Below are 24,445 nucleotides of genomic sequence, written 5' to 3'. Positions count from 1 at the left end.
TGATGGCCCTACATAGCACTTAGCGTCTGAGAGCTGCACTTGAACCCTGCTCCGGTGTAGTCACTGCGGGCCTCTCAGGGCTAAGGCTGCAATTGTATCTCTGCTCACGGAGACCAAAGGCTTTGTCAGGCCGTCTCTCAGCTGTGATTAAGAGGCCCCTTCAGCAGAGAAACCCTGTCTCGAAAAACCAAAAAAAAAAAAAAAAAAAAAAAAAAGAGGCCCCTTCAGTGTGAAGATTGATGGCCCTGAGGCTAAGCTGTCCTCTGTCCCTGCCAAGGACCTCTCACAGGCAATCTGATGGGTGACAGCTGTAGCTAGCCTCGGGTACAGTCTAAGCCACTGAGACCTCCGGTCATCCAGGCCATTTGAGCAATGGAGAGAAAAGATCTACAAACACCTTGTAGCCCAGCAAACATCTTGGGGAAACAGTGACTTGCTATAAGCCTGCCTTCATTCTGCGAGCTGTTGAAAGCTGGAGAGATGATTCAGGGGTTCAGAGCACTGGCTGCTCTTACAGAGGACCCTGGTTCAGTTCCCAACAGCCACATAGCAGCTCGCAACTGTCTGTAACTCCAGTTCCAGGGGATCCAACACGCTCTTCCTCCCTCCGCAGACACTAACCACACACGTAGACACGCACACAGACATAACACTCATACACATAAAATAAAAATAAAATCTTCAAGCCGGGCGGTGGTGGCGCACGCCTTTAATCCCAGCACTCAGGAGGCAGAGGCAGGCGGATCTCTGTAAGTTCGAGGCCAGCCTGGTCTACAAGAGCTAGTTCCAGGACAGGCTCTAGAAACTACAGGGAAACCCTGTCTCGAAAAACCAAAAAATAAAAAAAAAATTTAAAAAAATTAAAAAAATAAAATCTTCATTTATATTTTAATAATAAAGCTTGCCTGAAGTTCAGAGTAAAACAGCCACACTGGCCAGCTTTACAGACCAGGCCACAATAACACACACCTTAATCCCAGTAGCCACACAAATTGCCATAGAAACTGGGTGGTGCATGCCTTTAATGCCAGTGGTTCACGCCTTTAATCCCAGCCCTAGAGAAGACTATAAAACGGGAGGAGACAGATCTTAGTCTCATTCTGAGATTCCTGGAGGCAGGATCGCCATTTCGGTCAAGGTAAGAGCCAGCAGCTGACTGCTTTGTTTTTCAGATCTTCAGGTTGAACTCCAATTTCACTTCCTGAATTTTTTATTAATCGTGCTTCAACTTTCCCCAGGGGATCAATCATTAAATCCAGTCCCTAAAGCCCAAGTAAAAAGCATGGTGGTGCATGCCTGCCTTCCCTGCGCTGGGGAGGCAGAGACAACCAGGCCCCTGGACCTCCCAGTACCTGGCCAGTGAGGCACCCTGCTCAAACAAAGTTGATGGTGTTTCTGAAGCTGACATCTCAGGCTGTCCTTTGTCCTGCACAAGCACACACATGCACAATAGCATACATGTGCACATGCACATGTGTACATATGCACACATGTACACACATGCTCATGCAATGCATTCACAAATGCACATATATTCTCATGCACAGTACAAACACATGCGCACACAAGCTCATGCACATGTATACACGAATGCACACATAAATACATGCACATGCACATACACATATTCATGCATACACATGCTCATGTACACACACAGATGCACACACCTGGACATATGTACACACACGTGCACAAACATGCTTATGAACATGTACAAACACATGCACACAAATGCATACAGAAGCTCATTTACATGCACACATATATGCACACGCGAATGCACACATAAATATATGCATAAACGTCACTGGTGCATAAATGTCTCTGGTGTTCCGTGACATTTTACCTCCACCCTATCCTACGTACTGCTGTGGCCATTATGGACACTGTCCAGACACCATCTCCAAGGAAACCTACGTCAGCGCCAGGACCCAGACTGTAGCACTAACAGTGGCTGACACCTGAGACCAGAAGGGCTTGCAGCAGCTGCCGCAGAGGATACTGATGTGGCCCCTGGTAGCATCTTCTCCCACTGGGTGCTCAGGTCCAGGTGGGGTGACCTCTAGTGACCCGTGTCTGGACTCGGGGGCTCTCCTTCTCCCCGGCTCCACCGGACTCTTCCTCACAGGCCTTCCCAGGAGCCAGGGGAAATGGTGTGTACCGGGACTGGGGTCTCAATCACCTCTTCCTTTGGACCTAGTGAGAATAGTAGGCGTGCCACGTGCCATCATCACACACTGACTGTCTCCAGCCCCTGCAGCGGCAGGATCTCAGATGGCTGAGTCTGCCTGAGCACTGGCATTCGCCAACATCCCTGCTGAAGCCTGAAAAATGGGAGCCTCTGGGGAGAGAAGAATGGAACCTTAAATGATTGCGTTGTCCGCAGAGTCTCTCTCCGGCCTCCTCCCAACCCCCTCCCTGTCACCAATGTCTATCTGCTTGCTCATCCCTGCCTGAGCTCACGGGCTGTATCGCCGTGTGACCGCCATGTGACTCATGTGACCACTGTCCGTCAGGTGCTGGGCAAAGGTGACTTAGGGGACACCTCCCAAATTAGTTCCATTTGTATGTCAACATGAAATCGAAACCGGTCTAATCCTGGAATGATTTAAGGGTAAATATTGTGATGTTTCTGAAGTAGAGAGAGCTGTGTGCAAGAATAGGTCTCCTTTTGTGCCTATGACTTAATTTGCATTCTAAGCAGGCTGTGGGGCCTCTGCTAGTCCTTAACTCCTGAGCTCTGAGAGGGAGCTGGCAGAGAGAGGTGGGTCTGAGGTGCCGGGTCTGGAAGGCCCCTCTCTTAGCATCACCCCATTAGCCAGATCCCACCTAGCTCTCTCCCCCCACCCCCACCCCCATGGAGCTGATCTGCCAAGGCCTCTTTCCTGGTTGTGTTCTCTTACTGTGCCAAACACCACGGCCAGCAGCGACTTAGGAGACAGAGGTTGGCTTAGACTTTTAGGTCACAGTTCGTTGTTGAGAGGAGCCCGAAGGCAGGTCTATGTGTTGTTACACACAGCATTACCTCTGAGCGGGGAACTCATAGCAGAAGGTACAGCATCTATGATGGAGGAACACTGCCTACTGGTTCCCTCAGAAACCCATGCTTAGCTAGCCCAGCACCACCTGCCTAGGGAATGGGGCTGCCCACAGAGGGCTGGGCCCTTCTGCATCTGCCCTGTAGCCACACCTGCTGGTCAGTCAGCTCTGAGCACTCCCTCAAGTGAGGCTCCCTTCTCAGGTGACTCTAGGTTGTTGCTGAGTGACAGATAAGGCTCACTAGGACAGCAGGGTGTGGTGGCACACTCCTTGAATCCCAGAGGCAGAGGCAGGAGGGTCTCTGTGCGTTTGAGGCCAGCCTGGTTTGGACAGCCAGGGATACAGAGAGATTATGTCTTGAAAAAAACAAAAGACTAGGACACCTCCTCTGCCAAGATGGACCGAAACTTCGTCGTAACTTCAGAAGCTGTGAGCCAAACACCATCTCAGGTTCCTCACCAGCCCATCAGACCCTCCACTGGGCAGCCTTTCTCCTGTGGGCAACTCCAACTCCCCCAAAAATAAAAAAAAAAGAAAGAAAGAAACCGGAGATGGGAATGTGAATTGTTTGTTTCGACTTTAGATTAACGATGCACTAATGTAAACACACACACAAATGTCGCCCCACCCATGATTAATGTAAACACACATGCAAATGTCACCCCACCCATGATTAATGTAAACACACATGCAAATGTCACCCCACCCATGATTAATGTAAACACACACGCAAATGTCACCCCACCCATGATTGTTTATCTGAAATGCAGATTTAATTGAGCTTCCTGTATTTTATCTAGGAGGCCTATTCCATTAGGGATGGCTGTAAAAAAAAAAAACAAAAAAACAAAAACAAAAAAAACAAAGCTACATGCCTCTTCTCTTGCCCAAAGCAGCAATAAAAGGTGGGCAGGAGAATCATTGATTGAGGAAGCAGAAAAAGTCCTTGCTTTCCTCCCAGGGAGCATATGATCTCTCTTGAACCTATCAGATTTCAAGGCATGTCTTGCTCTGATTGGCTCAGGCCTGGGCACTTGTACCAACAGTGACAGGGTTTCTGAGGCTCTGACTGGCTGATATCCTCCCTGAGTTAATTCTTCCAAAGGAGGGAGTGTGGTTTCTCTAAAGAGGACCTAATATGGGGGTTGGAGAGATGGCTCAGGAGTTAAGAGCACTGGCTGCTTTTCCAGAGGACCCGAGTTCAGTTCCCAGTACCCACATTACTGCTCACAATCACCTGTAACTGCCGTGCCAGGAGACCTGACACCTCTTCTGGCCTCCATGGGTACTGTACACAAGTGGTACACATGCACACAATGTCATACACACATACATATAAACAAATAAATCTAAATTGGGCGTGGTGGTGCGTGCCTTTAATCCCAACACTTGGTAGGCAGAGGCAGGTAAGAGTTCTTTGAGTTCAAGCCCAGTCTGGTCTACATAGTTCCAGGACAGGCAGGCCCTATCTCAAAATAAAATGGCTAGATAAATCTAAAAATATTTAAAAAGAAGATGTCTCTGTCTAGCAAAATTCCTCCATGCTGCCTTCTCAAATGGAAGCTACTGGCTCTCCAGGCCCTGACTGTCTCTAGCCCTTAGCCCTGTCCTAATTCACTCTCTCAGTCCCCTGGGCACCTTGCTAGGCTCCCTCAGTGGTTTCCTGCTACCTGGGAAGACCCCTCCCACTTTCCCTAGGATTTGGCTCAGGCCCCCTTCTTCTCCAGCCTCCCTCTGCTCCCCCAGGACCTCCCTGAACAAACCCTATGGGGGGCTCCAGGCACAGATCTGGAGGTTCTTTGAAGACAGGAATTGTTTAGTTGGGAAAGTTAGAGTCTGTTGAAAAGGAATTATGTGAAAGAAAGCATCCGGCTGCTGCTTCCACAGAGACCTGGGGCTCAGAGGTTCCTCCTCCTTCTGGCTTCCGCTCTCTCCCAAGGATTAGCACCTCTGTCATCAGCTGGAGTGTGAGTGCACACACATATACACACATGTGCACACATGCATAGAGACATAGACAGACATACACAGAGACTCATACACACACAGACACAGACTCACTCATGTGCACACACAGAGACACAGACAGACTTACACACAGACTCAAGACACATACACACACTCACTCATGTGCATACACACATAGAGACATAGACAGACATACACAGAGACTCATATACACACAGACTCACTCATGTGCACACACAGAGACACAGACAGACTTACACACAGACTCAGACACACACACACACACTCACTCATGTGCATACACACATAGAGACATAGACAGACATACACAGAGACTCATACACACACAGACACACACACAGACTCACTCATGTGCACACACAGAGACACAGACAGACTTACACACAGACACACACTCATGTGCACACACACATAGAGACATAGACAGACAGACATACAAACACACAGAGACACACAGACATACACGTGCACACACACACACACACACACACAGCCTCACAGGGTGGGGAGAGAGAAAGAGAGAGAGCTCCCAGTGCCAGCCAGAGGGGGATCTTGTCTTTCAGCGAGAGAGTTCATGAAGATCTGACAGCTCAGCCCACCTTGCAGAAAGACCTCAGCTGAGACAGTAAAGACAGATAGGGCTGCACCCTGACCAGGACCACTTGGTTGGTTCAACACTGCCCCTACCTCCTATTTGTTCCCTATCCATGCATTCAGAGACAGGAGGAGGACCCTGCGTGTCCTTCTCTGTCACTCCCCGACTTCCCTTGAGGCAGGGTCTCTCACTGAACCTGGAGTTAACTGGTGACCAGTGCCATGGATCCTGTTTCTCTCCCACATGGTGCTGGGATTGCAGACTTACACTGCCACTTCTGCCTTCTACGTGAGGTCTGGGGATTCAGACCAGGTCCTCCTGCTCACACAGGAAGCGATCTCACCCCATGAGCCATCCCCGCAGCCCCTTGGCCTTCATCTAAATCTAACCCTCATGTCAGGACCCTGAAGATGAGCTTGCTAGCATTGGGGCCGCTCAACCTCTTTATTTGCCCCTCTTCCCAGCGTGGCCACACTGCACGCATCCCCTTTCTCTATTTTACACCATGACGTTTTGAATTGCATATGGAGGATGGGTGGGTTAGCCTAGCTTGTTAGGGCCACCAGGGCCCAGGCTTTGACCCGACCCATCACTATCTCCCTCACTTGGACCCAATGCTTTTAGTTGGGACCCAGGCGGATGACAAGGTGGCAGTGCTCACAGAGGTGCAGAAGCAGAATGGACACATCCCCATCCCCTGCCCCCAGCACGTAACCCTGAGCTCCTGAAGGAGCAGAGCCCGGCTTTGAGTATTTACTGTGCTGACCGACATGATAAGGGTGGTGGATATCACAGTTGCCTCAGCGACTGGACAAAACCTGAGGCCTGCTGCCCACTCTCCATCATAACAACATCAGACATTTGCCAGTAAATCGTCAAGAGGGAGGGAGTCACGTCTGTGACTGCTGTGTCAGGAAGATGGGGCAGAAGGAGGAGAGTGAATGACACCACACGTTGACAGACATGCTGGCCCAGTGTAGACATGCTGGCCCAGTGTAGACGACATGCTGACCAGGTATAGTACCTGCTGGGGTATTTTCCCCACACATCCACAGAAAAATCCAAGAAACTAAAACAGAGGGCCTCCGCTTCATTTAAGAACCATTTGATGGTGGCGCACACCTTTAATCCAAATGCTGTGGAGGCAGAAGCAGGAGGATCTCTGTGAATTCTAGGCCATCCTGGACTACAGAGCAAGTTCCAGGACAGCCAGGGCTACACAGAGAAACCCTGTCTGGGGAGAGGGGAGGAAAAAAAAGAACGGTTTCCTCAACGTGCTTGTTGGTGTGATTTCTGGACTGCGACCCCTGTGTGCATTCTTCAAAATCATGCTCCAGATAAAATCAATTCCTCATTCTAGGCAAATGTCTAAGAATAAACATGATCATTTGGGGGTGGAACAGCTGGCTCAGCGGTTAAGCACACTTATGGCTCTTGCCGAAGACCTGGGTTCAGTTGTCGGCACCCAAGTGACAACTCATAACCACCTGTAGTTATTCTTCCAGAAGACTGGAATGGCTCCCTGGGACCTGTGCATGCACGCGCGCGCGTGCGCGCGCACACACACACACACACACACACACATACACACACACAAAATTTTAAATCATCCTTTGGGTCTGAAGAGAGAGCTCAGCCACAATGCTTGCCATGTAGGCACAGGGACCTGAGTTCAATCCCTGAACACACACTGGATGAAGAAACTAACTCCCAAAAGTTGATGCCCTCTAGAGCAACATGGCACTCACACACCTGTGCTCGCACACACGTGAGCGCGCACACATGGGGGAAGGGGTTCTTCTGTTTCATTTTGTTTTGTGAGACAGAGTCTCACTATCTAGACCAGGCTGGCCTGGAAATCCAGAGATCCACCTACCTCCTTCTCCCGGGTAAGGGGATTAAAGGCGTGTGCAACGCATCAGGCAGTGGTGTGCACTCTGCACTTTCAGTCTCAGGGCTGGCGAGGTGGAAACCGGAGGACCCTTGGGGCTCCCTGGCCAGCTCAGTCTACTTGGTGACATCCAGGGCAATAAGAGACCCTGTGTCACACCAGGCCGGCAGCGTTTGAAAAACATCTGCAGCTGTCCTCCTCCAGCCTCCACATGCACCCGAACACATCTGTGCAATGTGAACACACACTCAGGCACACACAAAATAATAGAGTGTAGTTTTAAGAAGTTTCTCGGCTAAGCATGGTGGTGCACACCTTCATCTCAGAGCTCAGGAGGCAAAGGCAGGCGGCTCTCTGGATTCCAGGGCTGCTTGGTCTATATAAAGAGAGTTTGTCTTAAACTAACCAATGAAAACCCTCACAAGCACAACAAAAGCTGGGCATGCTGGGATGTAGGAGGCAGAGGCAGGGGGATTACTGCAATACCAAGTCAGCATGGTCTGCATAGCAAGTTCTGAGCAGTCAGGGATACATGGAGAAACTCTGTGTAGATAAGTATTTGCTGGGGGTGGATCAGTAGGTAAAGGCACTCGCCACCAAGCAAGCCTGAGAACCTGAACTTGGTTCCTGGGACCCACTTGGTAGAAGAAGAGAATTGACTCCTTCAAGATGTCCTTCAAGACGCCATGACGTGTGTGCTCACACACACATGCACACATGCACGCCAAATACAGAAAATGTAATTTAACAAAATTTAAATCATTTACAATTTGTGTTTTTAACTTATGAGTTTGGTGGAGCATGACATGACTATCTAGCCAGGGAAGGAAGGAAAGAAAGAAGGAAGGAAGGAAGGACAAACTTAGAGGGCATTAGACAGATCATGTCAGCGTCGTGGGTCCCTAAGAAAGCAAACCAACTACCAGCTCATGTATGGCCCATGACTGTTTGGTCCTGTGAACGAGAGCTGAACACACGATGTGTTCTGGAGGGCTGCTCACATCCTAGCCAGAAGCAGAGGATGATGGGAAGTGGCTGGGATAGAGAACCGCCCCCTGTAACCTACTTCTTCCAGTAAGGTCCCACTTCCCAAAATTTTTAGAACCTAAAATTGAACCAGTGTTTGGAGACCAAGCATTAAAACCACAAGCCTGCACGGGACATTTCACATTCAAGCCATAACAATTGGAAAGAACCCAGACATCTCCTTTGCAAAGGTCTCCTCCTTCCCCTGAGACATCCCAGGAGATGGCATCTTTTGGGCAGCAAGAGTTAAACCTAGGACTTTAAACATACTAGGTGAATATTCTATACTAAACCACACTTTCAGACTCGTTTTTTCTCTTTCAGAACAGGGTCTCATTACGTTGTAAGGGCTGTCCTTGAATTTACAATCCTCTAGCCTCAGCCTTCCAAGTACCTGGGTGCCACCACTCCCAACAAGAAGGCACTTTGCATGTGCGCGTGCACACACGTTCTGATTCTTTACTACAATCCTTGTGTGCCCTTCCCGTGTGCTGTACCTCAGTCTCCCCGATGTTGACTTTCACACCAGGTTTTCACTGACTTCCACCACTCTGTCTACCACGGCCTGCGGCTCATTTGGACTTTCAGCAAGCAAGCGCTGTCTCAGTCAGCGAAACGCAAGTTATTGATTAGCACGCCACCCGTCTGCACGCCTCGCTCCTCGTCCTCCAGGGCTGTTGTGGTGAGAGACTGCGACAGTCCTACGATTGTCTTCAACTGATCACTTAGCTCTCCACAGACTTTGACTGATGCAAAGGCATCTCGATAGAACAGATAGAGCGTTTCCTCAGAACAGCGGCTGAGTGTGTTTGGGACCGCGTGTCTCTGCGGGATTCTAGGTGTCACACGAAGAGACAGGCTACGCAACAATGACATCAAGAAACATCGCCATCTACAGAAGGAAGTGAACTACAGGATATGGGCTAGGGCACTTGAGAGACTTCAGTCATGTTATGAGAATGAGTGACGGCAGACACCCGAAGACAGCACTGCTTGACAGAGTGTACGGGATAATGCAGAAGTTCGCTCCATTCAGGAAATAAACCAGGCTAGCTACAAGATAAAACAATTATATTTTTATTTATTATAAGGGGAAAACTCACGAAACAGGAACGAGAAGTCCAAGCTCAGCTGTGCTGCAAGGGAACCACACAGAGAGAGGGCACCTGGGCTGTGTCCCACCCCTCCGGGGTCCCAGAAAGCCACACTCTAACTTGGCCCCACCTCTTAAAGATAATTGGTTGGCAAAGATTCCCCATCAGATTAAGGCAAAGAGGAAGACCCAAAACACGCTGGATAGACAGCATAGAGGAAGACTGTGGAACCTGGGTATGACAATAACACAAGCATCTAGGACTGCCCAGGAGAGGAACAACTGGAGGAACAACCGCCATAAACGGGCTGCCCGTGCAGGCTTTAGCATTGCTGGGGCATAAATGATGATGTGATAAATGATGTACACACATGTGGGTATCCATGCATTTGTGTACACATGCATGTAGAGACCAGAGGTGAGCATGAAGACCTGAGTTCAAGTCCCTAACACTCACATAAAAGATGGGGTATGGTGGTGTGTGCTTGTGTCTTAGCTACTCTTCTATCGCTATGAAGAGACACCATGACCGAGGCAACTTGTAAACATTTAATTGGGGGCTTTGACCATCATGGCATGGAGCATGGTGGCTGGCAAACAGGCCTGGCTCTAGAGCAGTAGCTAAGAGCTTACATCTGATCTGCAAGATAAAGGCAGAGAGAGAAAGAGACTGGACCTGGTACGGGGCTTTTGAAAGCTTGAAGCCTACCCCCAGGGACACACCTCCTCCAACAAGGCCACACCTCCTCCAAAGAGGCCACACCTCCTCCAAAGAGGCCACACCTCCTCCAGCAGGCCACACCTCCTCCAAAGAGGCCACACCTCCTCCAGCAGGCCACACCTCTTATTCTTCCTAAACAGTTTCACCAACTGGGAACCAAACATTCAAATATATGAGCCTATGGGGGCCATTCTTATTTAAACCCCCAGTGCCTATAATTTCAATACTGTGGTGGTGGAGACAGGAGGATGTCTGGAACTCTCTGGCCAGTCCAGGTGAAGCAGTGAGCTCCAGGTTGAGTAGAGACCCTTGTTGGGGATATTAAGTTGTGTTTCTTTTGTTTATGCTGCATTTATTTAACTCTGTGAAGCTGTGATTCTTTGCCTGTCTATAACACCTGATGGGCTAATAAAGAGCTGAGCGGCCAATAGTGAGGCAGGAGCAAGGATAGGCAGGGCTGGCAGAGAGTACAAAGAGAAGGAGAGACGGGTGGGGGACAAAGAGAGAACAAGGAGAGGGGGCTGTCGGGGGCCAGTCACCCAGCCAGCCACGGAGTAAGACCGAAAGTAAGATCTACAGAAGTAATAAAAGGAAAAAGTCCGGAGGGAAAAGGTAATCGGAATAATTTAAGAAAAGCTGGCAAGAAACAAGCCAAGTTAAGGCCAGATATTCATAAGAATAGTTGTGTGTGATTTATGTGTGTGTCTCTGTGTGTGATTTATTTGGGAGCTGGGTGGTGGGCCCCTCAAAAAGTCAAAAGAGTAAAACATCACACAACAGACCCTGCCTCAAAAAATGAGATGGGTTGTGTTACTTAAAGAGAGGGGATGTGTGTGCACACGTGCCACAGCGTGCACGTGGGGTGGGATGACGGCTCGAGGGAGCGATTTCTCTCTGCCCGTCATGGGGGGCTCTGGGGAGCAGACTCCAGTCATTAGTCTTGGCAACTTTATCTGCAGGGCCATCTCGTCCATCTACTCGGATATTTTGTTTTAAAAATGGACAGAAAGTCTAGGGATGCAGCTCAGCACAAGAGTGCTTGATTCAAATGCCAAAGGTCCCAGGTCCTATTCCAGGACAATAAATAAATAATATAATATAATAGGAAAGGAGCCCTGTCACAGTGGTGCAAGCCCCTACACAGACAGGCAGTGAGGATTCAAGATCAGCACATGAGCCCATGAGGCCCCAAGTCCTGCCCTGTGCAGGGTCCTCAGTATACACAGCAGCGGCATTCTGAAGAAGCACTCATCCCACCTCCTGCAGGCAGTACTCCGCCACTGCAGGGCACCCCGCAGCCTCCCCTGTGCACCCTGCATCTGCAGTAGAGACACAGACACCTGCAACAGCCCCTCCCCTTCTGGAAGTAGGAACTCATTTCTGCCGGGTTTAGGAATGAACCCACAACCTTGCGCGTGAGCCACACCACCAACCTAAATCCCTCAAACTCCTATGTAAACGCTCCAGCCTTTCCACTGCTCATGGGCACACCTGGACAGGATGCCTCTTCCTAGCTGCCAACTGGACTGCAGCGGAAGTCAGCTAAAACCCCAGCAGCTGGCTGCACCTATGAGGGATTTTTTGATTAGCCCATTTGAGGTGAGAAGACACACCCTAACCCTGGGCCACACCTGGTGGCAGCCCACATAGAATGGCTTGGACGAGGGAAGCTTTTGCTTTTTGCCTGCTTGCTCTCATTCTCCCCCGCAAGTTCATCTATCCTGCCACCAAGGCCTTCCTGTGCCGGTGTTAGAACCTGCGTCTTCAGGATTCCGGTGTGTGCTGACGACCAGCTGAGACATCCAGTCTCATGGACTGAACTGTTGGACTCTTGGCCTTGCCAACGGGAAACAGCCAATGTGGGGCCAGCTGGACCATAGCCTATAGGTCACTGTAATTGAGCCCCTTTCTGATACACAGAGTCACATTCTCTGCTCTGTCCCTCTAAGAACCCTAACACACGGTTCCTATGTCAGCTCCCCTCATAGTGCTTTGGTTGGTCTACCCTGGCACTTAGAGCTCTTTTTGTGGAAGTTCCCGCTGACCCCGTCAGGATATTTAAAGGCCACTCTTTTGCCATTGCTTTTGGGGTGACTCTAGCCTGACTTCACCTGGACAGAGCCCCCAGTTAAAAGGCTCAACTTGCCAACTCCCTCGTAGCTAGTTGTGATCAAGCAGGTGTTGGCTGCTCTCTGGTCGCCTCTTTTAGTCTCTCTGGGCTGCCAGCACTCCTTGCTCTGTGGCTTGTTTCTCCACTTTCAAACCCAGCAGCTGGATGTCGTCAAACATTTCCCTCCCTCTTCCTAACCTGGGACACTCCACACACTCTTCGTCCTCACACTCCTCTCCGTGGGCTATTTAATGCATTGCTGTGAGATGTGGTGAGCCGGGTTTTGTTTTGTTTTGTTTTGTTTTCAAATGAGGCTGAAAGGGTAAAGTAGGAAAGAAGAGGGTCATCGGCCAGAACTGGGGTCTGGTCCATTTCTGACCTCCAAAGGTACGGCCTGATAGGCTGCACTTCTCAGAGGCACCACCAGGGGGCACACGGGACCGTGGAATGCACCTCGAGTTCCGCGGCTTTCTCCACTTCTGCTTGCCCAGCCCTGCTAATGTTGGGAACTATCCTCTGGCTCCAAGTGGCATAAACAGTTCAGCCAATCCACAGGTCGCCATCACAGGGCACCTGTAGCCCGTGACCTGGGAGGTTCAGACAAGAGAATCGTTTCAGCCCAGGGGTTTTGAGCCAGCCTGGGCCACACAGGGTGGGAAGCCCGTCCCCACGTGGAGCTCACTGACTGGTGTGTTTCTAGCCTAAGAGACACAGGAGACTGGAGACTCCTCTTCCGTTGACCCAACTTCCACTCCCACCACAAAGAGGCCGATGCCAGCCGCGGAAAGTCACTGTTCCCAAACCTGTTTGTGCTGCTGAACTTGTCCTAATCACGTTTTTAATGATCAAGTAAGCTGATAACTGGAGTATAACCAAGCGAAGTTGTTCCGGCAGCAAAACCGGACAACCAAAGCTAAGTGAGGAGCAGACGAAACTAAAGGAATAGGGCAGAGAAGTGGGGTGGGCTGTATTGGAAACCTCCAGACTTTCTCTTACAATAGTTTCCAAGTGTCTTCAAGGCTATCCGATGGATAGACTCATACCAAGAATCAACAGCAGCCAAATAGGATGCTACACACTTGAAATCCCAGCACTGGGAGGCAGAGGCAGGAGAAGAGAATCAGGAGTTCAAAGTCATCCTCAACTACATATAAAGTTCCAGGCCAGCCTGGGCTCCATGCAACTGTGAAAGAGAATTCCTGGAAAGAAGCTGTCCCTGCACAGACAGACTGACTGGACACATCCCCACCCCGTTGTTTCCAGATCCAGTCCCGTTTCAGAGGTGCGACTTTGGGGGAGTCATCGGAACAGGAGGGTGCTGACTTCATGGACGATCAATTGATCCCAATGATGGGTTCATGCTGTGATGGAGGGTTACAGGTTTGCAGCAGGACCGGCTGGGATTCAACCCGGTTTGCCACACCAGGGATGGTTTGCAGAGTTCAGGGAAAGCTACCTGACCCCTCGGGAACTTCAGCTTTTAGGAATGTACCATCGGCCCAATGTCCTGTACAGGGCTGAGGGAGAGGTAAAGGGACAGCGGCCAGCTCCTGGTGCCCATGGGTAGGACGTCCCTCCCGCTTGTGCCCCTCTAGACGAGGTCCGGCAGCCTCGGGGTCTCTAGCCGCTGGGACCACGGTTAGACCGCGCGGCCCCTTTAAGGCGTCTTTGGATGACCCAAAGGCCAGAGCGACCCTCTAGCGGCAGTCTCGATGGTAAGTCTTCACTTCCGGTCGGAAGTGCGTTTGGGGAGCTGCTTCCGCCGGGGGAGAGGAAACCGCGCGCTTTGTATCAAGGGAAAGCTAATCTCGTGTCGCGGCGTGGAGGCGCCGTGGATCCTGCAGTCGGGGCTCCGGAAACCGCTCCCGGGGCTCGAGAAGCCGCTTCCGGGAGGAGCCTGACCCTGGCTGGGCCGAGGGATGGGCGGCGGGTGGCAGGGATGCACGGTGCCCGGGCGTCGCCAGGGTGCCACACACACGAGGCCATCCACTTAAACTCAGTTGTATGACTCCTTTTCCCCACCTAGGAAGCGAACTATCCAGCCCCCGGCGACTGAACGAAGTCACGCAGTAACTCCTTTCTCCTCCGAGAGTTTCAGGTGACCTCAGCGTGGATGACCCAGGTATGTCAACCCCGCAGCTCCAGTGTCCTGAACTGGACGGTCTAGGGAAAGGCTCCTGTGTGGCTGAACCTGCCCGAGGTGGGTACAGCCTTGTACCAGACAGCCTGACCTTGACCTAAAGAAAATGCCCAGAGGAACACGTTCCCTGGGGTTGGAATTTGCAGTAACAGGTGTGAGCATCTAGCAGCAGTTTGGTGATCATGTATAATACTGCAAACAGGACCCTTGCTAGCGCTGTAGGATTGAGTACAGCTCAGAACACCACAGAATGTTGATGTCGTTTGTTTCCTTCAGTGAAGATGTGATCTATTGTTCCAGCCATCCGTATAGATTTTGCTTTTTAGTATGTATGAATGTTTGCCTGGAGCCCTTAGAGGTCAAAAGAGGCTTACCAGATCCCCTGGAAGTGGAATTACAGACGGTGGTGAACCCCAGTGTGGAACTGAACCCAGGTCCTCTGTAAAATCAGCAAGTGCTCTTAACTGTTGGGCCAGCTCTCCAGTGATAGCATTGCTACCCTCTATGATAGGGTTTCTTTTAACCCAGGCTGCTGGTGAACTCGTTACATAGCCGAGGCTAGCCTTTAAACTTCTGATCCTCCCTCCTCCACACCTGGATTGTTGGGTTGCAGGCACCCTCTACCACACCTGGTTCATGTGCTGGGATCAAACCCAGGGCTTTTTACATGCTAGGCAAGTACTCTACTTACTGGGTACATGCTCCGCCCTTCTTGAGTTTAAACAAAAAGATATGTGTACATTGTGAGTTCAGACATTACTGTAGAAGACACAGTACGGCCAGACAAATTCTGATGATGGAAATATTTCACTCGGACTCCCGGGCAACCAGGGGGCTCCCGGGCAACCAGGGGGCTCCCGTGGCTGTCTTTGTAGTGTGGTTGAGGGACTAGAATTTATATTTTACATAGCCACATGGGACCAGCGGTCACCATGTTGGAGTTCCCGGGTCTGGCACACCTCTGAAAGCGTGGTGACAGGAATCTGCTGTAGTTAAGGCATGCTTCGTGCTTTTCAGGGCCTTGTGGGCCTTGCTGGAGTGTGGCTCAGTGGTGGAGCATGTGCTTGGTATGTCTGAGTCCCACAGGCCTCGGACGTCAATAAATAGTGTACGACAGCAGGAAAGAGACCACGCGTGAGGACGCCTCAGGATTGTGGTCCTGCGAGGGTGGCCAGCTCTGGGTACCAGCAGTTTCTGTGCTTGGGGAAAGATGTGCCAGTGGAAGCATGCTTGGCACCTCATACACCCACCTGGGGTGAGGCGGTGTCCTGTGGGCTGACGGGTTGAAGTGGGGTGAAGTCTGATGGCATCTGCTTTCTTGTTTCAGGTCATCCGACTGGAAGATTGTTGTGTGCACTGAGAACCTGGGCCTGTTGGGTTTGACTCTGACATGGTGCTCGCTGGCTGAAGACTGCTGTGGTGGTGGCTCTAAATAAAGGAGTTTGGCCACACTCTGTTTGGATTGCTTGTCTGGCAGTGTCTCGCTGTGTAGCAGATCCACCTGCCGCTGCCTCCGCCCCCCAGGTGCTGGGGTGAAAGGCGTGCACCACCACCGCCCAGTTTCTGTGTCCAGCGTGGGTTTGTTTGGCCAACATGTGTTAAGTAACCCTGTTCCCAGCTGGTTGGGGCACAAAGCACACAGCTAAAAGTTCTATAGGAAGTGTAGGTGCTAGGGGCACAGTGTCCTCCAGGAAAGTAAGGTGTAAGGTCCCTGGGATCCACGCCCTTCTGGGCTCTCCTCTCATCTCCGTAGGAGTTAGCAGACCGACAGTGACTATTCTGGGATCTGCCCACCTGTTTGCCCTGGGGTTACTGAAACCCACTGGTGTGCCTTTTTTAATTTTTTTTTTTTCTTTTTAGTTTGTATGTGTGTGCAAGGGTGTTTCTTGCTGGCCTACCTTGCAGATAGGTGGTAGGGACACTGTGTTGTCTGTAGGGCTGAGCTCATCCCTCTCCTGAGAGCCTCAGGGTCATGGCATCTGGGGTCATCCTTTTGTGTTTCCTCTGGCCCAGTGTCCTCAGCAGGATCAGAACTACCCTTGTCCCCACTTCTGCCTGATTGCCCATCTAGGGGACCATGTCACAGGCTGGGTACACTGCTGGCAGTGGAGAGTTTGGTTGTTTACAAGAACAAAGCCGGTGTGGCTTGTCTGCCACACTGTGCTCCGGTTGTTTGCCTGCTGTGCCAGGGCCTGTCCCCTTGGCTTGTGTTGTCCTTGGATGTGGCTCATTGGGCCTGTTCCTGGTCTTATCCCATTATCCAGCTAACTCCTGAAACCTACCCAGATGTAAGGTTTTCAGCATTTGCAACCAACCAACATGAAGGTCTTAAAGCTATGGGGAGGCAGCATGGAAGTTTCTGGTGTCCTGCAGCTCTTTAGGTGACCTAGGAAGGGCTCAGCATGGAGGCAGAAACACCTGGGCTTCGTGTCCCAGCCATAGCACCAGCCCGCCCTGTGGACCTGATACAGGGATTGTGATGGCGCCAGTGGGTCCCTCCCAAGAAGGAGCCCGGTGCTTCCGAGACAGAGCTGCGGTAGCTGCAGACCCTGGCATGGCCTCAGTGTTCGCGTTTGGCTCTCACAAAAGCGTCCCGTTGGCCACGTGCTATCGCTAGGAAAAGACGTTGCTGCCCAAATTAACGTGTCAAGAAGCAGTGTTCGCTGGAAAACGTAGTTTGTACTGATCTTTCTGGAGCAGACTTTCGGTGGCATGTCCCTGACATCCGGGCGCAGGGTGTCCCTCCTGCCCGCAGAATGTGGCGTCTTCATGCTGGCTCCAGTCTGCCCCCAGAACTTGTCTGGGCAACTGGTCCTCAGGTGGCCTGTGCCATCCTGCTTTGCCAGTTTACTCAATGTCAGCTCCTAGGTCCCTCTGAGCATGCTGTCTGATTGACAGCCTGGGGAAGGCTGATGGGTGGAGCTACTCAAGAGCCCAGGGTCCTTCCAGTTAGCCAAGGAAGGGATGCTGCAGGCGGGTTCACTGGGCAGGGCTTTTGAGATAGGATCTCACATTCAATTCTGGATGACTTAGTCCAGGCTGAACTCCCCACCATCCTGCCACACCCTCCCCACTGTCTAAGACAAGAACGCACTGTAGTCCAGGCTGGCCTCAAACTCGTGGTTATCCTTAGCCAGTGCCACCACCATGCTGAGTGTCCTTGGGGATTCCTTAGGCAGAAGTTGGCCCAGAGCAGGGAAATGTTAGTGGAGAGGCGGTCACGAGGCAGGGTGGCCTGAGATGCGGTGCCAAACCCTCCCTCCGGGAAGCACCTTCATCTGGTCTTATTCCCCTAAAACACTGCCCTGAGGTGGCCTCTTCCTCTGCTGATGTCATTATTGACTGCAGGGCGGTAGGCTCCCGTGACTAGCTTGCTGGCTGCCCTTGGGGCTCAGGGGAATACAGATTCCACGGAAGTTGGAACATTTCATGCAGCTGGAAGAGTTCCCAGCCACCCCCTGCTGCCGTCTATCTCTCCCATGGCTCCCCCAACCTTGGGCCTGCCTAGGCACTGACTAGTTGACACCAGACGACACAGACATGCTTGAGATAAGGTCTCGGCCTCTCCTAGACAGGCCTGAATCTCTGGGGCCATCTCTGGATTCCATGAGGATTAGGGCCGGCCCATGAAATCTGTGGTCAAGAAGGCCTTAGTGCTGAGAGATAGCTGGGTTGGCAACACACTTCGTGAACCCAAGGACCTCTGTTTGATCCCACAACCCAAGTACAAAAGCTGGACGTGGTGACACGTGACAGGCAGGCAGTTCCCTAGAGTTCACTGGCCTCTGGCGTAACCTACTTGGTGAGTTCCCAACTAGTGGGGAGGGGGTGCTGCAGGATGTGTCTCAAAAGCAAGGTGGACAGCACTTGAGGAAAAAAAACCTGTGACCCACAGGTAAAAAGAAGTCCTTAGTTGAAATTGTTGGCGAAGTAGGATTTTTAGCTTCTCGTCTCGTCCACTAGAGGGCGCAATTGTACACCGGGCACTCTTTGCAGCAGCTGATCCTACAAAGCCCAGGGTTCCTTTTAAGCCAAGACTTTTTTCAGGAGAAAGCTATGTAGGAGCTGCAGCTGCAGGGAGGGGCCCTTGCTTAGGAATCCATCAGTTGGTCCCATTTGTGCTCAGTTCCTGGGAAATGCTTGTGTCCCGGAACAGCTGACCGTGGCCTGGGCTTGTGCAGCTGGGGTCAAGAGCATACCCTGTGGCATGCATACCAATGTGTGGATTCCCTGAGCCCTAAAGGTTAACAATGGTTCTCAGCCAGTGGGTCACAATCCCTTTGGCAAACCTCTATCTCAAAAAATATTTACAGCCGGGCGGTGGTGGCGCACGCCTTTAATCCCAGCACTCGGGAGGCAGAGGCAGGCGGATCTCTGAGTTCGAGGCCAGCCTGGTCTACAAGAGCTAGTTCCAGGACAGGCTCTAGAAACTACAGGGAAACCCTGTCTCGAAAAACCAAAAAAAAAAAAAAAAAAAAAAAAAAATTTACATTACCATTCATGACAATAGCAAAATTACAGTTATGAAGTAGCAGCGAAAATATCTTTATGGTTGGAGTCATCACAACACGAGGAACTGTATTAAAGGGTCTCAGCGTTAGGAGGTTTGAGGACCACTGGTTCAGAAACATCCGAACCAAGAACACCCTGTACTTGACATTGAAAGTGTGAGACGGAGCCAGCGTGGTTTAGATTGCTGAATACCGTTCCCCAAAAAAACGGATGTTTAGTAGGAAAGTAGAGGCAGGATGACGGAAGTGTGGTCCTCTGAGCCCGGTTAACGCCTCTCTGATGTATCAGACACATTTAATTGAGCTTCCTGATGGATCCCAATGAAGCTTAATTGGACACTAACTGCTGGCTTCACCAGGCTACAGACGCCCTCTGGGAACTTCCGATCCCTGGGGGAAGATGGGAAAATACAGAAGAGAAGGTGTGGGAAAGGAAAGCCAGGAGGCTGGGAAGGGCAGGATTGGGGTTTTCAGGCCTAGATAAGGAAGCCAGGAAATGCCAGGGAGGTGACCTTTAGCAAAACCTAAGGTCAGAGAGTAAGTGGGGAAGGCAGGAAGAACCCCTCAGAGGGAAGGCCAGCACTGTAGACAGACAAGAAGGGGTTTGGAAGTGCTGGGCCCATCTCCTAAGAGCCAACAGGCTCCAAAGTGGGAGGGAGGCTTTGGCTCTTTGGCTTCCTGGGAAACAGAGCTAAAAATCTGTCCATGCTTTCTTTAGAGAGTGCAGGAAAGCTCACCCCTCTTGAAGGAGCTTTTGTGAGAAGCCTTTCTTATGCTGAAGAATATGCCCACTGAGAGGACCCCTAGTCTGTTCCTGAGGGATGTCAGGTAAAGACAGTCAATGCCACACAAAGCCCTTGTCCGTTCACTGTGTCTAGAAGCCTGCTGCCTTCAGCTTGCTCCTGCTGGTGTGTGTGTGTGTGTGTGTGTGTGTGTGTGTGTGTGTGTGTTGTGCTAAGGGCTAATCCTAGCCTTGGGCCTGTAGGCAGGTACTCTACCGTTGAGTATGTATATACCCCTATGCCCCCCAGCCCTCAGTTTTACTCTTTAAGACAATCTCGAGATGTTGCAGAGATTGGCCTTCAGCTCACCGCTCTGTAGTCTAGACTGCCAGGCCTTGGACTTGTGAGTGACCTGCCATGTCCTCCAGGGGTAGCTGGGATCACAGGCCTGAGCCTCCGACCCCAGCTGGTGCCCTTGCTCCTTCCTACCCCTGCCTGCCCCTGTTGCTCATGAGTGGGAAGCCCTTAGGACTCAGCTTTTCAACGAAAACTGGATGTGCTTGTTTGGCTTAAGTTGCTGTTTAAAGTGCTAGCAGAAAACCACAGAAAGGCATTCTCTTATAATCTGCACAAGTAGAGGCCTGTCTGGGCTCTGCGTGGTCCACAAAGACTAACTATTTGTTCTGGGTTTTGTTTCCAGATCAATTATGCAGTTACAGCAGAAAACTGGCTCTGTCCTTGCATGTGTGTAAGTCATTGGAAGGTCATTTGTCCCCAGACTGTCGGCTGGGAGCATTACGTAACTGTTATGCAATAGGGTTAGAACGCCGCCATCAGCCACCTCGGGCAAAGCAACTGAGTGACAGCAAGACCCTGACTTTCTCAAGTATGCTTTCTCGAGACGATGGGCTTAAACCGGCCCCAGCATGCTAAGCAAGCTCTCCACCACCAAGCCCATCACCAGGCCTGTGATCCTTCCTGCCCAGATCTGAACACGTGCTTCTTATCATTCTGTGGCCATCCTGTCTTCTGACACAACCTCCTGGGAAGCTTAGCTGTCATAGGAACCCCCCACCCCATGAATGTCCCACCTTTGGACCAGAACCCTTCACCCTTTTGAAAGTTCATGGGGAGGAACAGGAAAGAAATATGAGCAGGTCAAATTGACGTAAAATCCTCATTTCCAACATGGACACTCTTCTTACGTGTTCAGGTCCCATTTCTGTTTCCAAGGAAAGATGATAAGCTCATTGGATTCAGCTTGTCCTTGGCTGTTGATATCACTGGCAGGCTTGGGTGAAGCCTTTGCTGACCACTGCCTCTTCCTAGAACCGCCATTCTTAGGACTGTAGGCTTCCCCAATCCGCTAAGTAGGCCTTGAGTTAGCCACGGCAGTGGGCAGGGACCTATGCCGTACCCTTTCCTCGGTTTTGCTTACTGTCCCCTTGCCTGCTTTGTTCTTTGGCCAGGAAGCCTTTGACCTTCTTGATAAGCCTTCCCACACTTCCTCCTGGCCTCAGGGCACAACCTCCTTCTAGAACAATCACGTTGCAAGACTGGTCCCTCCCATTTCTTTTCTCCAAAGCGAAGCGTAGAAACCCATTGAGATAATTTAGTTTAGCTTGTGTTAAAATCCTGTGAGAGGGCTGGAGAGACAGCTCTGCCCGGTGGCTCACAGCACTTCCTGCTCTTCCAGAGGACCTGGGTTGGGTTGCCAATCCATATATTGCTCGGCTCACAATCCCATGTAACTCCAGCTCTAGGGGATCCAGCACCCTCTTTTGGCCTCCACAGGTACCTACACGTGCGTGCGCGCACGCGCGCACACACACACACACACACACACATTCACACACACGCACAATAATAATAAAATATTTTAGCCGGGCGGTGGTGGCGCACGCCTTTAATCCCAGCACTCGGGAGGCAGAGGCAGGCGGATCTCTGTGAGTTCGAGGCCAGCCTGGTCTACAAGAGCTAGTTCCAGGACAGGCTCTAAAAAAGCTGCAGAGAAACCCTGTCTCGAAAAACCAAAAAAAGAAAAAAAAAACAATAAAATATTTTTCAAGACAACAAACAGTATTCTGTGCCACTTTTGTACACAAGGGTCATGGTCCTGAGGAGCCAATTTGGAAATTTATGTTATTGTGGGTGTTTTGCGGGGAAATTTAGAGGCTGGATTATCGTTCTCTAGCTAAGTGGAAAGAAGCCTGGCTCACAGTGTGTATATATTCTGATGAGCAGGTAACTAAGTGGTTTCCTTGGTAACTTCCACATCTTGCCAACCTCTTCCCAGAAGGAAGGTATGCATGCATTAGACCAGGTGCCAGGTAGGCGCTGTCACAAGCCTGCTTTAGACCAACGTAAAACCACTGTCTTGGTTAAATCTCTGTATTGGTCCTGGAGGCCCTGACTTGTTTCATTTTGGCTGAATGGACTATGGTCCCATTGGGACCTCATCAAAATGCGAACATTCCCTAATCCTTGGAGGAGGCCCGAGGCTCCCCTTTCTCTGGGCCTGCCTAAGGATGAATCTGCTTCTCCAAGCTGTCTTCTCTAATTCAGACAGGGTACGCATAGGCCCTCCCTCCAGAGCCCTAGCCTTACTGTATATATGTGGATGCTCTGGCTTTTTTAGATTTACTTATTTTTGTGTTTTAAGTGTTTTGTCTGCATCTATGTATGTGTACCATATGCATCCAGGAGCCCACGGAAGCCAGGAGAAGGCATTAGGTCCCCTGGAATTGAAATTATAGACGGTTGTGAGCTGCCATGTGTATGCTGGGAACTGAACCCTGGTCTTCTCCAACAGGAACAAGTGCTTTTTCTTTCTTTCTTTCTTTCTTTCTTTCTTTCTTTCTTTCTCTCTCTCTTTCTCTCTCTCTCTTCCTTCCTTCCTTTCTTTCTTTCTTTCATTCTTTCTTTCTTTCTTTTTGGTGGGGGCAGCTTTTCAAAACAGGGTTTCTCTGTGTAGCCCTGGCTGTCCTGGAACTCTCTCAGTAGACCAGGCTGGCCTTGACCTCTCAGAGATCCACCTGCCTCTGCGTGCTCCACCACCGGCCACAAGTGCTCATAACTGTTAAGCCATCTCTCCAGCTAGTGGGTGCTCAGGAAGGAAGGGCTGGCTAGCACTGGCTGCTCACCTGGGCTTCTGCATGAGTCAAGGTGGTTTCTCAGGCCTTGGTTTCTAGTGATGTCACAAGAAGCCCTGTTGAACGACCCAAGGCCTGCGGTTGCTGAATAAAACCAGAGTCTTGTGGGGCAGGTAGAATTAGCAAAATCTCTTCCTAATCCAGAAAGCCATTCCACAAAGGTCACAGAGGAAAGAATCTTTTTGCTACATAAGCCAAAACCTCAAGGCAGCTTCTGATGGATGGGGCAGCTGTTGGTCAGATGTGAATCCAGCAACCACAGATGCACAGTGTGGCCTGGCCAGTGGACATGACTCTCAGTAGGTGGAGACATGTGGCCACCGAAGGAGACAGTCTCCTGGGTGGTGGCATTTGTGAAGGGGATCAAGGGTTCTGGGGAAACTGTACTGAGTGGGGAACCTGGAGGAGGCCTTCCTTAGCCCTGAAGAGATGTAAAGACATTAGGACAGACAAGAGAGTTAGGGGTGCCCTTCCCTTTCTCAACAGGGAGAATTATCTTTAATGTTGATTTCTTTACCTTCCCAGGCTAGCCGAATCGTTAGCTTCTGTCTGGACAGTCCTTCTAGAGGACATTAAGCAACGGTTGTGTCCTGAAGCCGCTTCTAGCTGCTTCCTATCCTGTACTCTCTGGGACCTTGAACCACAGACAGCCTACATCACCCCAAACCACAGCAGGGCGGTCCTGCCGGATGTGATGTGACCATCTGTCCGGCCAGACTAAGTGACTTCTCATGGGAAGTATAGCCCTGTCCCCAGGTGACACTTCTGGCACAGACAAGATTATAGATTAGATTTACTTTAACCGTATCCTGCTCGGAAGGAGGGCAGCTCTCAGGGGTCTGTGCAAGTTGCTGTTTACCAGAAAGGGCAGAGAAACCAGAGACCCGAGTGGCTCTGGTCTACTTGGAGCAGTTCTGTGGGCGGTACCATATAGATGTGTTTTATTTTCACTAAACATGAAAGGCTCTGCTTCTTCTTCTAAGCTCAAATCTAAGCTTTGCTATAGTTCTAGGTGGGAAACCCTGCGGTACCGCGTCTCAATTTCTGTGTCCTTTCTTGTGAAGAGGATTCCACAGCTCCTTTGCAGTTATATCGAAGGGGGCATGAGGTAAAATATGAAGGATGCTTCCTGAAGGGGGAGGGGGACAGGAAAGCAAAAGCAAGGTGGTGTGTAGCATCTCTCAGTGGAGAGCAGGGCACTTGTTTAGAATGCACAAGACCCCGTGTTCCATCCATGTCTCACACATAAACACACACACACACACACACACACAGAGAGAGAGAGAGAGAGAGAGAGAGAGAGGGAGAAAGAGAGAGAGAGAGAGAGTTCCCACCCACTAGTCCAATAAAGCCAGGCATGGAAGAGAAGGCAAGATTAAGAGTTCAAAGTCATCTTCCTTTACCTAGAATATTTCAGGCCAATCTGGCACCAGGATACCTTATCTCAAAACAA

The 24,445-nt window shown here is 50.7% G+C and overlaps 1 long non-coding RNA gene and 1 other non-coding gene across 2 annotated transcripts; both read left to right on the top strand.

Annotated features, from left to right (window-relative positions):
* The first annotated feature begins 14,378 nt into the window (after positions 1-14,378).
* Positions 14,379-16,058, top strand: LOC119812828. Its single transcript, XR_005285121.2, has 2 exons — positions 14,379-14,589; positions 15,935-16,058. It is a non-coding gene; the product is annotated as an uncharacterized LOC119812828 (long non-coding RNA).
* Positions 14,626-14,811, top strand: LOC119813846. Its single transcript, XR_005285291.1, has one exon.
* Positions 16,059-24,445: the final 8,387 nt, after the last annotated feature.

Source organism: Arvicola amphibius, chromosome 4, assembly GCF_903992535.2.
Source record: "Arvicola amphibius chromosome 4, mArvAmp1.2, whole genome shotgun sequence".
NCBI classification, from domain to species: Eukaryota; Metazoa; Chordata; class Mammalia; order Rodentia; family Cricetidae; genus Arvicola; species Arvicola amphibius.
Note: the sequence above shows the minus strand (reverse complement) of the source record. Positions and strands in the feature narration are given on the sequence as shown.